This window comes from Podarcis raffonei, chromosome 9, assembly GCF_027172205.1.
Source record: "Podarcis raffonei isolate rPodRaf1 chromosome 9, rPodRaf1.pri, whole genome shotgun sequence".
NCBI classification, from domain to species: Eukaryota; Metazoa; Chordata; class Lepidosauria; order Squamata; family Lacertidae; genus Podarcis; species Podarcis raffonei.
The window spans coordinates 57,690,178-57,707,332 of record NC_070610.1 but is presented as its reverse complement, the minus strand read 5'-3'; positions in this window follow the sequence as shown (position 1 = coordinate 57,707,332).

Genomic DNA, 17,155 nt, shown 5'->3' with positions numbered 1-17,155 from the left:
ACTGTACTTGGGACCAGTGCTGCAGTAAGGCAAAAAACTCTTGGTGTCTCACTTTCAGGATTTTCACAAGAGTGTTTGCACCCTCTGCTGTGGTATTTGCAGTATTCAAACCCTCCATCTGAGCAGTCCAGCCATCATCATGATGAGCATTTGCTAGTGTATTAATAATTACCAGTTAACAGTAATCTCTGAATTTCTATTGCCTTCCTAGTTGAATTATTTCTGCAAAATTGGGATGTTCAGTGTGCTGTTACATGAGCATGAGTGTTATAATAATAATAATAAAATTTTATTTATACCTCGCCCTCCCTGGCCTGAACCAGGCTCAGGGCGGCTAACACCAATAAAATTACAATAAAACATAAAAGAAAAAGAAAAAACTGTTAATTAAAATACGGGTTAAAATACAGGTTAAAATACAATGTAAAATGCAGCCTCATTTTAGTAGTAGCCCATAAATCAAAACCATAAGGGGAGGGAAACATAAGTGCCAGACTGAGTCCAAACCAAAGGCCCCGTGGAACAGCTCCGTCTTGCAGGCCCTGTGGAAAGATGTCAAATCCCGCAGGGCCCTGGTCTCTTGTGACAAAGCGTTCCACCAAGTCGGGGCCAGTACTGAAAAGGCCCTGGCCCTAGCTGAGACCAATCTAACCACCTTGCGACTTGGGACCTCCAAAGTGTTGTTATTTGTGAACCTTAAGGTCCTTCACAGGGTATACCAGGAGAGGCGGTCCCGTGGGTTGTTGGGTATGCCTTCTAGTAAACATGGTCTGAAACCCCCAAGAGCAACTAAGTTCAGAGAGAAAAGCTAGATAAAACTATCCTACAAATCTTTGAATTTAGTTCTCTCTCTTATAGAAAACAGCATAGGCCAGACTCCCCTGTTATGATGCACTCCATGTGTTTTGGACTACAAGCTCACATCATCCTCAGCCAGTATGGCCAATGGTCAGAGATGATGGCAGCTGTAGCCCCAAACATCTGGAGGGCACCAGGTTGGGGAAGGTTAGCATAGACCCTTGGACCGTTCCATTTTATTAGTTTGCAATGCAAGATAATATTACGTTAAAGCAGGCATGGTGAAATGACACATTATCAGACTGTACTTCTCCAACTCAGAACAATGGCAGTTCTCCACAATGAACACCGTAATGTGCATGGTGCTGGGAGACATCTGGAAGATCTTATGACCGCATGAGTAGAAGGATTTAAGAAACTTTTCTTCCTGTGGGGATATGACAAGCAAAACCTGAAGTTGATTTATGTGACAACGCTCAAGGCTTCTTCAACTTCAGGGAAGGAGTCTTCCCCAAGGTGGCAGCATATGCCTGTTTCACAGGTACTGATGCAACTAGCTGAAAACTTCTTTTATGGAGAATTAAGAATTTTGTTTTAACATTCAGCTGATTATTGGGGGAAGAGGGCTGTTCAAGGAAATGAACGAAACACTGGGGAAACTCTTTAACCCAACTAGCAGTGCTTGTAGATACTTGGGGCAGGGTTCACCCTGACCAAGGACTTATTTGATGCTTCAGCAAGTGAAGCCATCTTCTTGATTGCTGTCCTCCACTGCTACTGCTTCCATTTCATTTACTTCTTTATAAATGTATTTATATTCTGTGCTACCAGGGCTTTCTTTCAGCTAGAGCTCACAGGAACTCAGTTCCGGCACCTCTCAGGTGGGCGCCATTGCCATTATAAGAGAATAGGGGAGGCATTCATAGTGAGTTCCGGCACCTCTTTTTCTAGAACTATGGCACTGTGTGCCACCCTATTAAAAAATATAAGGCTTGCACCCAACAATATGTGAACAATACAATATAAACCACTATAAAAGCAGCACAAAACAATCATTTAAAGGACTGGTCAGTCAAGAACACTTAAAACCACTGCATAGGCCTGGTGGCATTAAAAAAAGTCTTCAAGAGATGCCCAAAAGTCAAAAGTGAGGATGAATATAGTCAAAATACACCGAGTGCAATGGCATATGGGGTTGTCAAAGTTCCCTTCCCCAGATGTCCGCCCCGCCCTTTTTTATTTAAATTTGCCAAGTGCCTAAAGCTGAATGTGTACAAGTTAAATGTGTGTAAGTTGCCAGTTACCTGTACTGTCAAAAGTAGTAGCAACTCATAAGTAAAGCTGGGCGTTCTGAAAAGAGTTTAAGGAGGATCCTGTTGATATTTTAATTCAATGCACGATGAATCCTTAAATCCCTTAGATTCTAGAAAGTCCCACTTTTCCTTAGGACGTCCCTATTTTCATCCAAGAAATGTTAGAGGGTATGTGACCCCTGAGCCAAGAAGATGACTAAGTATACAATCTTTAGAATGTATCTGAATATTGCCCTGTATAGGGAAGTTTTAAAATATTTAATGTTTTATTATGTTTTTATACTTGTTGGAAGCTGCCCAGAGCGGGGCAACCCAGTTAGATGGGTGGGGTATAAAATATAGTTATTGTTATTATTAAATAGGGCATCCCTATTTTCATTGAAAAAATGTTGGAGGGTATGTTGGGAATCTTGTTTTATGTTAATATAGTTGTACCCAGTCAACATCTCAAAAATGTTTTCTTACATATCTACAATATTACTAAGGGCTGCCACCCCTGCTTGCTCTGCTCATCAACCCCACCTGCCCACCTTTGCCAACCCACTTTCCTCCCCACATGGCCAACCCCCTGTCACTTTGTTGTTGTTGTTGTTTAGTCATTTAGTCATGTCCGACTCTTCATGACCCCATGGACCAGAGCACGCCAGGCACTCCTGTCTTCCACTGCCTCCTACAGTTTGGTCAAACTCATGCTGGTAGCTTCGAGAACACTGTCCAACCATCTTGTCCTCTGTTGTCCCCTTCTCCTTGTGCCCTCCATCTTTCCCAACATCAGGGTCTTTTCCAGGGAGTCTTCTCTTCTCATGAGGTGGCCAAAGTATTGGAGTCTCAGCTTCACGATCTGTCCTTCCAGTGAGCACTCAGGGCTAATTTCCTTCAGAATGGATAGGTTTGATCTTCTTGCATTCCTGGGACTCTCAAGAGTCTCCTCCAGCACCATAATTCAAAAGCATCGATTCTTCGGCGATCAGCCTTCTTTATGGTCCAGCTCTCACTTCCATACATCACTACTGGGAAAACCATAGCTTTAACTATACGGACCTTTGTTGGCAAGGTGATGTCTCTGCTTTTTAAGATGCTGTCTAGGTTTGTCATTGCTTTTCTCCCAAGAAGCAGGCGTCTTTTAATTTTGTGACTGCTGTCACCATCTCGTCGCTTTACACCTGACCAAACTCACCTCCCTTTACATCTTACCCACCCCTTCACCTACCCCAAGCTTGCTCCCCCCCTCACAGCTCTCCCCAAGCCCCATTTGTTTTAAAGGAGAAGGCACTTCAGAAAATGGCTTGCCAAACTGCTCCCTGAAGCACCTTCTATGTCTGTTAGACACTTACCTAGGTGGCCTGTCACTTGTGCCATTTACTCATGCACCTGCCTGCCATACTGCTGTCATGCTGGCATTTCCATAGACCCCTATTGGCAGCCATACAAAGTGCACTATGATGACAGCCTTACGTTTCTATGTATATAGGAAACTATGTCACAATGGTTGTTATAGTTAATGTTTAATTGGGAAATAGAAATATGTCCAGAAGAACTGTACCTTTTTGACTGTGGGATATATCTTCTAGATAAGCTGTGTTGCCGCCCATATCTTCACTCTCTTTGATTCTTGGTTCCCATGCATTCCAGCTCTTTAGAACTTCACTGCATACAGGCACTCTGATATAACCAGAGATAATGCCACAATAAACAATTTAAGATGTGCCCTCATGCATTTCACACTCTCTGGTGGGAAACAAAATGACATCAATTGATGTAGGGCCATTTGCAGATGCTTACCCCTTTGTTTCATAAAATTATGGGAAACACTGATAGCATCCGATAATGGAAACAGAATGTAGACTGTGCACTCCTTTTGAAATCAAAGTTCCACTTCTGCTACACAATAGGAAATGAATGCAATTCAAAGCTTGCTAGGAGGAAGGGAGCAGAAATCTAATACCCTTAAAACATTGGCCTAGATCCAAAAGAACTGCACAACTACTTTCCTACAACCATGTGTTTTTCAATCAGTATTTCTCCATTCTACATGGCAAATTACTTTTCAAACCAAGGAGAGTTTCCAAAAAAGTCTGCAGCATAGCATGGTGGTCTGCTATATAAGGAGGACAGAGAAACCAAACATTCTTCTGGTCAATGCCAAGGCTTTGAGCCCACTCAAAGTAGCACCTTTGATCCCAGCCATTATATACAAGTAGGGTCTACTGAAGTCAATGCATCTTCCATGTGTTATGTTCAAGGTAAGTTGTAAACATTATTCTTTGTAATATGGTTAGTGAGTCATGATTTTGGTTCACAAATATGGAAGGCAATTGTACAAACACTACATGAGAACTGATCTTGTTTTTCCCCCTTGTAGCGAACCCTCCAGAAAATTTGAGATATTTGCTGACCGCAAAGTTTAGCAGCCAGTAATGCCACCTTGTCCTCAGTATATTTTCTTATTTTCTGACATGCCTTGTGATTTTGTTTATTTATTTTACTATCTTCAATGCTAAGTTTCTCTTTAAACTTCCTTGTGTGTGATCTGGGAAGCTTCCACTCTGGTTTTGCCATAGATCTCTGAAAAATAATGACTGGTTATGCTTTTCCATTTCTTTTCTTCCCTGCTCAGTTTGAGCAAAGGAATTTAGTGGTTGCAAGTGGATTGTCAACCAAGCAAACTGGCTTTGCTAGGCCAGAGTTGTTCAACCTTTGGTCCCAAATGTTTTTGGACTACAACTCCCTTCATCTCCGAGGAGTTAGATTACCAGCTGGGGATGATGTAAGTTGTAGTCTAGCAACATTTGGAGACCCAAAGTTCAACAACTCTGTACCAGGCAATGACCTTAAGAGAGCCAGTGTGGTCTAGTGGTTAAGAGCGGAAGACTCGTAATCTGGTGAACCGGGTTCACTTCCCCGCTCCGCCACATGCAGCTGCTGGGTGACCTTGGGCCAGTCACACTTCTCTGAAGTCTCTCAGCCCCGCTCACCTCACAGAGTGTTTGTTGTGGGGGAGGAAGGGAAAAGAGAATGTTAGCCAATTTGAGACTCCTTCGGGTAGTGATAAAGTGGGATATCAAATCCAAACTCTTTTTCTTAAGCACCTTTGGCATGACTCAAAATAAGCAGTCACTGATTTCAATGAAGAATCTCACTTGAACCCCTTTGGTGAATTCTTTCTACCTAGCTATTCTGCCCAATCTCATCTGCTTTCCCTTCTTTCACTGTTATGTTTTTGTGCAGGGCTCTTCTGGGCTGTATTTTATTGCGGGTGTATTCTGCAGCATATTCTTGACACAATAATAGTGGATGGGGTAGATTTTGTTCTGCTTTAGTTTGCTCCATGATGCTTCCCCAATGCTACCACATTATTGATGTCCAGAGAGGTTATAGTGCAACAAAAGCAGGGCGAAAATAAGCCAGAACATTTGCGGTATGAAAAGTTACGGGATTTCAGTGGGACGTTACGGGATATGCACTGATAAGAAGAGAAGCAGTGTGACCACCCCAAACCTTTTGCAGGCACAAATGACATCGAAAGCGGGATCACATGTCCCTGCCCCAATAGCATTATGAACAAAAATCACCACGGATGTGGAATAAAAAGGACATCTGGAGGGGCCCATAGACAATTAGGGAAGGGACACAGCTTTGTGGCAGAAGGGCAATCACTGGCATTTTCATGGAGGTCTGGGAAAGACCTTTCAGAGTTAGATGAACCAGTGGCTTCCTTTATTCTTGATATGAGGGACCGTTATAGCAGGAAAGGACTCTGGTTCAGTGGGAGATCAGCTGCTTTGCAAGTTCCACCTTAATTCCCTGGCTTCCAGATACAGACTGGAAAAATCTCTTGCTTCGAAGGACTGGGAGAGACACCTATCTGGAAAAACCCTCCAGAGCCATTGTCACTCAGCATAGGAAATACTGAACTAGATAGACCAGTAAACTGACTCAATATAAGACAGTTTCCCATTTTTCTTATTTATGAGGCCACTGGGCTTACATCCTGTGGAATCAGCATTATTTGTATTAAGTCTGTATATTGCATATTTTTTTTAACCAAAGGGTCCATTAAAGCTCTAGGATCACCTTTTTGAGTTCATATTGAGTTGTTCTATCGGATATATGTTTGCAGACATTCACCCAAAATAAACAGTGATGTAGAGTAAACACTAATATCCGCTGTAAATTCTTGACTTCCCTATATTCCAATACTCACTGGAGATTTAGATCATAATATTTGACCCAGATATGTTAAAAAAATATTTAAAGCTTTCTAATGACCCCAGTATGAGGATGTTTTCCCTATACATTATACAGTTCCAAGCCATTGCAAATGCAACGTTGAAAAAGAATAAAACATGGAAATTACTTTACAAACCAATGTGGATTTCTTTGGCAATGCAATTGTTTGGAAGGCCTGCAATTGCTATAACTGGAATGTAAAAATCCTACACAATGCATGTAAATTGGAGTGGGTGGATTAGTGATCCAAGTGCAAGTTTTGGAGTTCAAAACTCCTTGAGAACACATGTCTAAATCCCAGTATGTTCAACCTGGTCTTCTGTGTTTGGGTAGGCTGATAAATTGAGCAGCAAGTTATTCGTTGAGATAGTTGTTTCCCTGAAGGCAGAACAAGTTTTATTCCTGGATTTAATGACATGTAGCTATGGGCAAGCTTGCAATCCAGGGCTGTGCAATCGTAGCACTGCTTGGCTGAATGCAAATTCCACTGTATTGTGGTGCAGTTGACAGGATATTACGGCCAGGGTCTAATCACTGCTCCGCCATGGAGCTCAAGGGATAGCTTGAGGCTAGAGATAAGAATAGACCGTAGTTGATCTTCTGTTCTTGGGCTATGAAATTGAAAAAATCAGAAATAACACTTGTGGTTACGAGTGAAATCTCAAGATGCTTGTTTTACTCCATTTCAGCAGAACCATATCAGAACTTGAAGCCTGGACAGGCCTGATGTGTTATATGATATACACAGCACCGGATGACTTTACCATTCAGTTCCTCATGGGGGAATAAATTGTTCAAATCTCTTAGAGGAAGCTGGTATTTATCATCATTCTAAAGCAAACCCAGTAGCCCAGTGAGCATCAGAGCAGTTTTTCACCACGCAATGGCACATTCAAATAGTTTTACCACATGGCGCTGACATTGTAGGAGCACTTTATGATGTCCAAATGCACAGCAACTTCCAAAAATCCGATGAGCATGTCTGTCATCTTCTACCCAAACTACCAAAAATAAGCCAACCAGGATGACTTCTTTGCCTCTGTCGCTGAATGTGGAACAGTGTCCTGCATTCCTTCTTGCAGCCTTTTGAAGGCCATGGAGTCTTCTGAGGTGCATGGCTTGAAAAGTATGGCTTTTGACTGATCTGTCAACTCCAGGATTTGGAAAAGAACCAAGAGCTTCTTCCCATTACTGAAACACAGAGAACTGAATGATTATTATTTTTTTAAAAAAGGCTAAAGTTTTTGACCTGGTTCAGACATAAGGAGTCCAAACCAAGTAAATCTTTTTATAATTTTATAATTTTATAAACAAAATCATCCGCCAATCTACTTTTGGCACCACTCACGAAACAGTGAGACAGACTGATTGGGGTGATTTTCTAGATGGGACTCACTGGAATGACAGCTTTCCTCATATTGTTTTACTTAATGACAAAGAGTGGGATAACAGTTCTTCCTCACTTGATGCTTTTCATCAGGTTCCATCAATGACATCCAAATGTCAATGGACCACTTTCTGCCGTGGAATGAGTTAGGTCAGACATCATTCTAGGCAGTAACACAGTACAGGGACTTTCCAAGCACTGGCTAAGATGATTTTTTCCCCTCAGGGACTTGGGCTGCAATTCTAAATGCAAGTAACCTGAAGTAAGTGCCACTCAATTACTTACTTCTGACTAAACATGCATAGGATTGTGTTCTCAGTGACATACTGTGGGGGCTTCCAGGCCTGTTTATTGAGCATTCGTCAGGGAGCATTTGTCAGCAAGGATGCTAGGTAACATTGGCTATTTTGTGAGCGGCCTTTCTGATTTGTTTGTGTGGAGGTTAAAATGGCACATTTCTCCATCACTTTCCCTGTTGCAAAAGTTGGATCTTTTACAGAAGCAGGTTTCTTGGGGAAGAGCTCCCAAACAACTTGAATTTGCTGGTATGCGATTGAATTGAAAATAGTGACAAACTGGAAGTGCTGTAAGTGTGCATGCACACGAAAGCTCATACCAAGAACTAACTTAGTTGGTCTTTAAGGTGCTACTGGAAAGAAATTTGTTTGTTTGTTTGTTTTGTGATGAAAATGTTTTACATTAAAATACTCTACTCCCTGAGAGACACAGTGGAGGACTTCTTCAACAGGACTGGCCGAAGATATTTTGCTGCTGAATGCAGAAACAGCAGATTTCTCCCCACAAGTCAAAGACCATACCAATACCATATTAAAAAATTCCTTCCAGTAGCACCTAAGTTTGTTCTTGGTATGAGCTTTCGTGTGCATGCACACTTCTTCAAATACACTTCTTCATGCACACACATGAAAGCTCATACCAATAACAAACTTAGTTGGTCTCTAAGGTGCTACTGGAAGGAATTTTTTAATTTTCTTTCGACTACGGCAGACCAACACGGCTACCTACCTGTTAACTACCCAATACCAGTCCAGCTATTTTGGCACTTGAAGCAGAAAATCTTCAAGATCCAGTTATACAGTTATAATGAATTAAAGTGCTGCCTTTCTAGGACACTGAAAATCAGTCGCCTGCTTCTTCTCTCTGATGACTAGTGCCCTCAAGGGACATTCTTCATTGGTTATATGAATATGTATCTTTCAATTCATAAGCACCATGGTAGTTTGCTGCTTCAAGAAACAAACTTGAAGAGTTTGGGTGAATGGAAGAACTCTTTATTAGGGCTTGAATTGTTGAGAAGCCTCCTAATGGGAAGCTGAGGGTTTTTATTTTTAATATATTTATAAGAATAATTACAACCTCCAACTTATAAAAACACAGTGGGGTGTACAATAAAATCATGAAACAATCGTAAAATGCTAAAATTGTAAAATACAGAACAAAAGACGAGGACTGAATCCAATTAATTAACTAAAAACACTTGGTGAAGCAAAACTATTTTCTCCCCCCCCCTTTTTTTTGAAGCAAAACAGTTTTCAGCAGGTGACAAAAATATCAGAATGATATGTGCCAGTCTGATTTCAATAAGCTTTCCAAATTACTGGTGCCACGACACTAATGGTTCTGGTTCATGAAGAAACTAAACTTTATTGTTCTACTTTCTGTTGACTGTTGAAGTTTTTACAGTCCATTGGAGCTTTCCTGAAATGCGGACAGGGGAGAAGTCCAACCTCTTGCAATGCAAGAATTCCAACTAAAGCATCCATGACAGATGGCCCTCTAAACTCTGCTCAAGGAAGGAGAGTTCACCTCCTTCCAAAGGAACAGCTCTTAGTGTCAGAAAGTTCTTCCTAAAGTTTAGTTAGATTCTCCTTTCTTGTAACTTGAAGCCACTGGTTCAGGTTCTAGCTTCCAGAGCAGAAGGAAAGAAGCTTGCTCCATCTTTCATGTGACAGCCCTTGAGATATTTGAAGATGGTTATCATATCTCATCTCAGTCTCCTCTTTTCCAGGCTAAACATACCCCACTCCTTCAACCATTCCTCATATGGTTTGGTTTCCAGACCTTTGATCATCTTGCTCTCCTTCTTCTGCACACATTCCAACTTGTCAATATCCTTCTTAAATTGTGGCACCCAGAACTGGACACTGTACTCTAGGTGTGTTCTAACCAAGGCAGAATAGACTGGGACTATGACTTCCCTTGATGCAGCCTAGAATAGAATTAGTGGTTTTGTTTTGCTTTTGCTGCTGCATCATTGACTTGTGTTAAGCTTGTGGTCTACTAAGACCCCCCAGATCCTTTTCACATGTACTACTAGTAAGCCAGGTGTCCCCCATCTTATATTTGTGCAGCTGCTGCTTCCTGCCTAAGTGTAGAACCTAACATTTGTCCCTATTGAAATTCAATTTGTTAGTTTTGGTCCAATTCTTCAATCTGTTAAGGTCATCTTGAATTCTGAGTGTCTTCTGCGGCATTAGCTACCCCTCCCAGTTTGGTGTCATCTGCAAATTTGACGAGCATCCCCTCAATTCCTTCATCCAAGTCATTTATAAAGATGTTGAACAACCATAGGCCCAGGACAGAACCCTGCAGCGCCCCACTTGTCACTTTTTTCCAGGCTGGTGAGGAACTGTTATTAAGGATGAGGCAACCTTTTACATGGGACACGGGTGGCGCTGTGGGTTAAACCACAGAGCCTAGGACTTGCTGATCAGAAGGTCGGTGGCTCGAATCCCCGCAACAGGGTGAGGTCCCGTTGCTCGGTCCCTGCTCCTGCCAACCTAGCAGTTCGAAAGCACATCAAAGTGCAAGTAGATAAATAGGTATCACTCCAGCGGGAAGGTAAACGGCGTTTTCGTGTGCTGCAGAAGCGGCTTAGTCATGCTGGCCCCATGACCCGGAAGCTGTACACCAGCTCCCTCGGCTAATAAAGCGAGATGAGCGCCGCAACCCCAGAGTCAGCCACAACTGGACCTAATGGTCAGGAGTCCCTTTACGTTACCTTTTAACCTTTTACATATCCTCGTCCCAAGCTATATAGGACTTTGTACAGTAGTACCAACTCCTTGAACTTAGCCTGGTAGGTAACTAGCAGCCTGTGCCATTTTCTCAACAGGGGTGCTACATGGTGTTGATGGTCTATCCCAGTGAGCAGTCAAGTGGCTGTATTTTTTTTCACCAGCTACAGTTTCTGGGCCATCACAAAACAGAGCTATCCCGCTCACAGCAAGATAACCCTCCAGCCACATTTCCTTTCCAGTTCCCTTTTATTACACAGGGTTAAGGATATTGGTGGATGTGACTAGGAATGACTAGTAAAGTACTAAGTAGCTTTGCCCTCATGGGGAAGGAGCATTGGCCAGAAGGGCCCCCAAAGAAAATGTAACTGTCACTGAGCTTCTGCACTACTAAGGAATACTGTCATGATAAAATCTTATTAAATGTGTCAAGGCAAATAGCCTTTCTAATGCAAGTTGGACTGCAGGTTCCACTGCCTTCAACACAACTGATTGACCGATCATTCGTGACTTAGTAAACTTTTAGAAACTCACTCTACCACATTTTGCTTTAAAAAAATAAAATACAAAAGTATTGGCTTCTTTTGCTTTATATCCTCATGAATCCATGCCCTCTTTTAAGTCTGAGGTGAAGGGGAGACAGATTTTTATATTTCCTGCAAGTCACGTTTTCATTTCTCCCACTCTCATGAGGGGATTTTACCTCAGAAACACCAAATAGAAAACATGTGGTCAGGGCTAACGGTATTGCCGCTCGGGATGGTCAGTTCCAAAGGCTTGGTGTAAAAGCTTTGCTGATTTAAAGTGAAATAAAAACAGCTGGTGTAAGAAATGTGAGGCATAAACTCTCAATACATGTTGTGTTACGTTTCAGTTATATTTCTAATAGATCAGATTAAGTGAGAAAATAATTGATAAAACAGAATTCTCTTTTTTCCTCACACCCGGGAATTTTCAGACTTTGTGTGTGCTGCTGTATTTGTGGGCTGGTTTAATATTTTAATTTTACACTGACATTAGTTGCTATTGAAAATTGCTTTAGCTAGCAAGATTTATATACTGCTTGAATGTAATAAAGCCTCCAAGCAATTTGCAAGAACGAATAAAACTATCAATAAAAGACGAGTTAAAAACAAGTAATTAAAACATTTCAAACATATTTAAAAGAGATTAAAACACATCTGTCTAGTTAGGCTTGCTTAAACCATTTTTTAAAAAGCAGGCACCAAAAAGAATACAGCAAATGCGCTTGACTGATATCAGTCGTCCCAGAATTCTTTGGGGAAAGTGATGTGCCTTGGATGTGCTTTAGAAGTATGGTTTCTATTTCTATTTTTAAACAAAGCAACAAACAAAAATTTGGATTTGGGTGCACAAGATAGACTAAGACACCTTAGGAATCTTGGTGAAATATGTTATGGAAAGATTGTTTTCCATGAGTCCAGCTAAGGGCTTAAGCTGAGTTAAAGCATAAGAACTGGATACTCCCCGTGTTATGTATTCCTCCCCTCTCTTTTGGAGTCTCAGTGGATATTAAGGAAAGCAAAACTTGCTGTTCTTAGTGAAATTCCTCTTTGTCAAAAATGATGAACACTGGCACTTCTCTGGCTACATATCAAGCTGTTTCTCGCCTTTGAAAGTTGGTTATTATTATTGTAGCACCTCTTTACTGGCCACCTCCCCCTCCCCCCCCCCCACATACACACCTCAGCTCCCATTAAAACTAACAGAGTTGATGGATGTTGTCAGAACAACTTCAGATTCGATATCCTTGGGGCCAAAGGAGATTTGCTTGTATATATAAAAAATGTCACACTGGATATGAACTGGAGAAGGTGCTGGACCAATATTAACAGCAGACACCCGTGGCTGGCTGAAAACAAAAATACCTTCGGATTCATAAATTCCACAGGGCATGAGTGGTTACCAGAAGACCAAAGTAATGTTGTCGCCTCCTTATTAATCGACTGGTATGTCAACTCAGTTCTTAGAATTCACAATATTGTGATAATCCACAGGGTTCTGTAGTAATGGCTTAAGAAATGTCTAAGAAGAAAAGCCCCAATACAGTTGAAGTATATATGTTAGACATTATTCCCTTTGAAAAATATCAGTGCTATGTGGAAACTAAACACTAATGTTGTAGAACAGCTGCAGGACTGTTAAAGTAAGCCTACATTTCTGTTTTTTTGAAAAGAGAATCCTTCCACAATTCCATATTATTGGAGGGGAAGAAAAGAAATGGCCTCCCGCCTTAGCTATAATAATTCAATTTCAAGTTATTAATTTATGTAATTTCCTATCCTGCCTCATTCCTTGAACTCACAGCAGTTTACGAATTCAAGGTGATATTCAACGAAGTGTTACTCAGTAAAGACCCACTGAAATTAATGAAAATGCAGAAGTTTAGTCTATTAATTTTAGTGGGTTGACTCCCATAGTTGCCCCTAGTGGACTTGTTGAACGTTACATGCGAACAGCTGTATGACTGTACAGATCAGCTGGTACACTTCTTGAACGAAATGTGTGAACACTCCTTCTGTTTTCTCAGGTTGGGATGGAAATAGGAGTAAAAGCAGAAGAAAACCACCTTCCAGTACAATTTTTCTCTCCTGCTCCTGCATGAGACCTCTTGAGCACTTTGGGAGTTGCCAGAGTGCTGCCCAAGTTAGTATGGTCCCCAGAACAACCCCGGATTATTGTATATTTGTGAAAAAAGAGGTTGTACTTCATAGGCAAGGCCTATAGGCAAATGAGAATGGTTGCACATCTGGCAACACTGGTATAACTGACGAATAGTATTGGCAGTGATGTTGACTTATAACTTGATGCTACTCCTCAGAGACTGCTAGGATGCTGCTATGGCAACTGGTTGTTGGGGATGAATCTGATGGGGAAGCCAGTCAGGCAGGTGGGAGGGGAACTATCATCTGTGGCAGGGGCCTTTGAGGGAAACGAAGCCTGTTGCTCTCTCCATAAAAGAGGACACCTGTGTTTTCATTCTGTCAAAATTTCATTGAAGGACAGCTCCCATGCCAAAGCCAAGAGCCTTCATAGGCTCCATCACCTTTCGCTCCGAGTGCAAGGTGAAATGTCTTTGGTCTCCCATGGCTCCTGTGAACTCTTAGCAGCATGCGCATTCCTACCCAAAGCCAACCAAAGCAAACAAACCCACACCTACTAAACAAAAGCCAACCCCCTGCTGTGTGCACAATTCTCTCCCGGAGTAAGAATGAGTCATACATGACAGATGTTAGTCACATCACTCAAGGCACTACTGGAAGGTGCTCATGTGCTGCGGTAAAGAAGACCCGAGGGACTGTGGATAGGATGGAACAGAATACAGCACAAATTGAAGAATGGCATTCGTTTGGATTTGCAAGCAATGCCGCTGACAATAATTTTCAGTTGCACTTAATGCTTTCCTGTTGGCAAAATCTAATTGCTGTTTTGTATGAGCCCCCACCACACCACAGCCCTACCCTTGCCTGACTGGATGCTTTCCCTGAGTACCACATACTGTAAGCAAGGTTAGTCCACGGTTAAAGCCCTCAAGATTCATCTGCAGATAATTTTTTATTCGAGTGTGATTTTATGGCTCCGTATAAAACCTCCCCTTTTAAGTGTCAGATTCGAGCTGCTTTGTATAAAGGCCACATCAGTTTTACAACACACATCTTGAGATGCTCTTAAAATAGAGGCTGAAGTTTTAGGTGGACTGGAACTGAAGTATTGAACTCCAATGCCTTTTATAAGTCTTTCTGGATAATCTCTAGATAATTGTACTTTCTCTAACTGTAGTCCTCTGAGACAAACAGAAACCTTGTTAAAAGCTGTCAAAGTGGGGGGGGGGATGTGTTGTAATGAAGTGCATGACTCTGTGGTCAATCCCTTTACTATAGATGGTCTGAGCAAAAATAAGCAGTTACTACTGATGGGCAAAAGTAAATTTATATCTCAGAAATGATGCCGAAGGCATGATTTTACCTTATGAGGTCATTGCCCATAAATCTTGAATCCTTAATTGACTTTGATTTGATCTTACAGTTTTGGCAACTGCTTCTTCCTTCTGTCAAGGAAACCTGGTAGACCATGCTTTCTACATATGGTGGGAGTTGTCCAAAGGTTTAAAGGGGTTTGGAGAGTTGTTAGTAAGAGAATAATTGGTATTAAGTTACCTAAAGACCATGTACTGATCATGTTTAGAATACGTGATAGAAATATATTTCAAAAATGAGCATTTGTCAGGAACTTTTGTGTTGCTGTTAGAATGAAAGAATGTCTGTAATTCATTCTTGGCTTATAGTTCATCAAAATGTATGCAGATGTTCTAGCCAACATTCGTCATATTCAGAGAAGACCCATTGAAATTAATGGACATGCCTAACCTAGGTCTATTCATTTCAATGGGACTGAGTAGAACCCAAAACACATTTACAGAATTCTGGATTATGATCTCAAAAAGCATGTTATAATATCTTCAGTTTATCAGAGCAATTATTGTAAGAAGCTAACTTTGGCAGTGACTTGAATTCTACTCTGTTGATATGTGTACTCAGCATTTATAAATAATACTGTTGTGAGTTTGGGGGATTCAGTTGTTGAAGCAGCCAGGTCAGCTTCTTCGTGGGTTAATGGACACTAAGCATGGTTGGTAGTATAACAAAGAAGTGGCTTTGTGCCAGAGGCCAGATAGTTGGGCCCTCCCTCACCTGGCTAGTAGTGGGAAGGACAATGGCCAAAGTAGTGTGCTAGAAGCAGGGAGACGCCAAAGAGATTGAGCCATACTTGATTTCTGCTTGAATCCAAGGCTGTGACTATGCGAGAAGCAAGACCTTTTGGGATGTTAATGCTGTGAGCCTCTCCATTGTAGGCTCAGATTGTATATCTCCCTATCTTCAAAAAAGGGAAAAAAGAAAACCTGTGTAATTACCCACTGCTCAGCTCGACATCAATACCAGGAAAGGTCCTAAAATTAAATAGTCGGTATGTGAGCAATTAGGGATGCAAGTGGCGCTGTGGGTTAAACCACTGAGCCTAGGGCTTGCTGATCAGAAGGTCGGTGGTTCGAATCCCCGCGATGGGCTGAGCTCCCATTGCTCGGTCCCAGCTCCTGCCAACCTAGTAGTTCGAAAGCACGTCAAAGTGCAAGTAGATAAATAGGTACCGCTCTGGTGGGAAGGTAAACGGCGTTTCCGTGCACTGCTCTGGTTTGCCAGAAGTGGCTTAGTCATGCTGGCCACATATACGCCGGCTCCCTCGGCCAATAAAGCGAGATGAGCGCCGCAACCCCAGAGTCGGTCACGACTGGACCTAACAGTCAGGGGTCCCTTTACCTTTACTTATGTGAGCAATTAGAAAAGGAGGCTGTGATTACTAAGACCTAGCATGGTTTCTCAAAAAGAAGTCATGCCAGATGAATCTCATTTCTTTCTTTTTAAAAATAGAGTTACAAGCTTGGTGGATCAGGGGAATACTGCGGACATAGTGTACCCCGATTTCAGTAATGCTTTTGACAAAGTCCCTCATGATATTGCAGGGAAGATGATAAAATGTGGACTGGGCAAGGCGGATTAGGTTAGGTGGATTTGTAACTAGTTGACTGACTGAACCCAACAAGTGCTCCATAATGGTTCCTCGACATCCTGGGAAAAAGTGACATGGGATGCCTCAGAGTTCTGTCCTGGACCCGTTGATGTTCAACATCTTTATAAACAGCCTTAATGAAGGAATTGAGGAGATGCTCATCAAATTTGCAGATGACACCAAACTGGGAGGAGGAGCCAAGAAGGCAGGATCAAGATTCAAGATGAACTTCAAGATGAACAGATTGGAGAACTGGGCCCAAACTAACAAAATGAATTTCAGTAGGGACAGAGTGTAAGGTTCTACACTTCGGCAGGAATAACCAGCAGCACAAAAATAAGATGGAGAACACCTGGATTGCCAGGAGTACATGTGAAGTGGATGTAGGGGTCTTAGCAGACCACAGGCTTAAGTCAACAGTGGGATGCAGCAGGAAAAAATCTGATGCTATTCTAGGCTGCATCAACAGAAGCACAGTGTCTTGGTCAGAACCCCTGGAATTTTGCACCACTCAGAGATTGGGGTGGCATGGTGGTGACGGTATTTTGTTATATAATTTTTTTGTGTTTTTATATTGCAAACCACCCTGTGATCCTTAGATGAAAGGCAGTATAGAAATGGGAAACTGGATCCCAGTCATGGGGTTAGATTCAAAGAACCAAGAACACGAACAGGCGGTAAATCTGTTTCGCAAATGCTAAGTGAAGTTTCTCTGCCAAACCCAGGGCAATTTAAGACGCACCTCAGGTAATACCATCATGCCATAGATTCAGATGCACCCTTCTTAAATTCCCCTGGGTTTG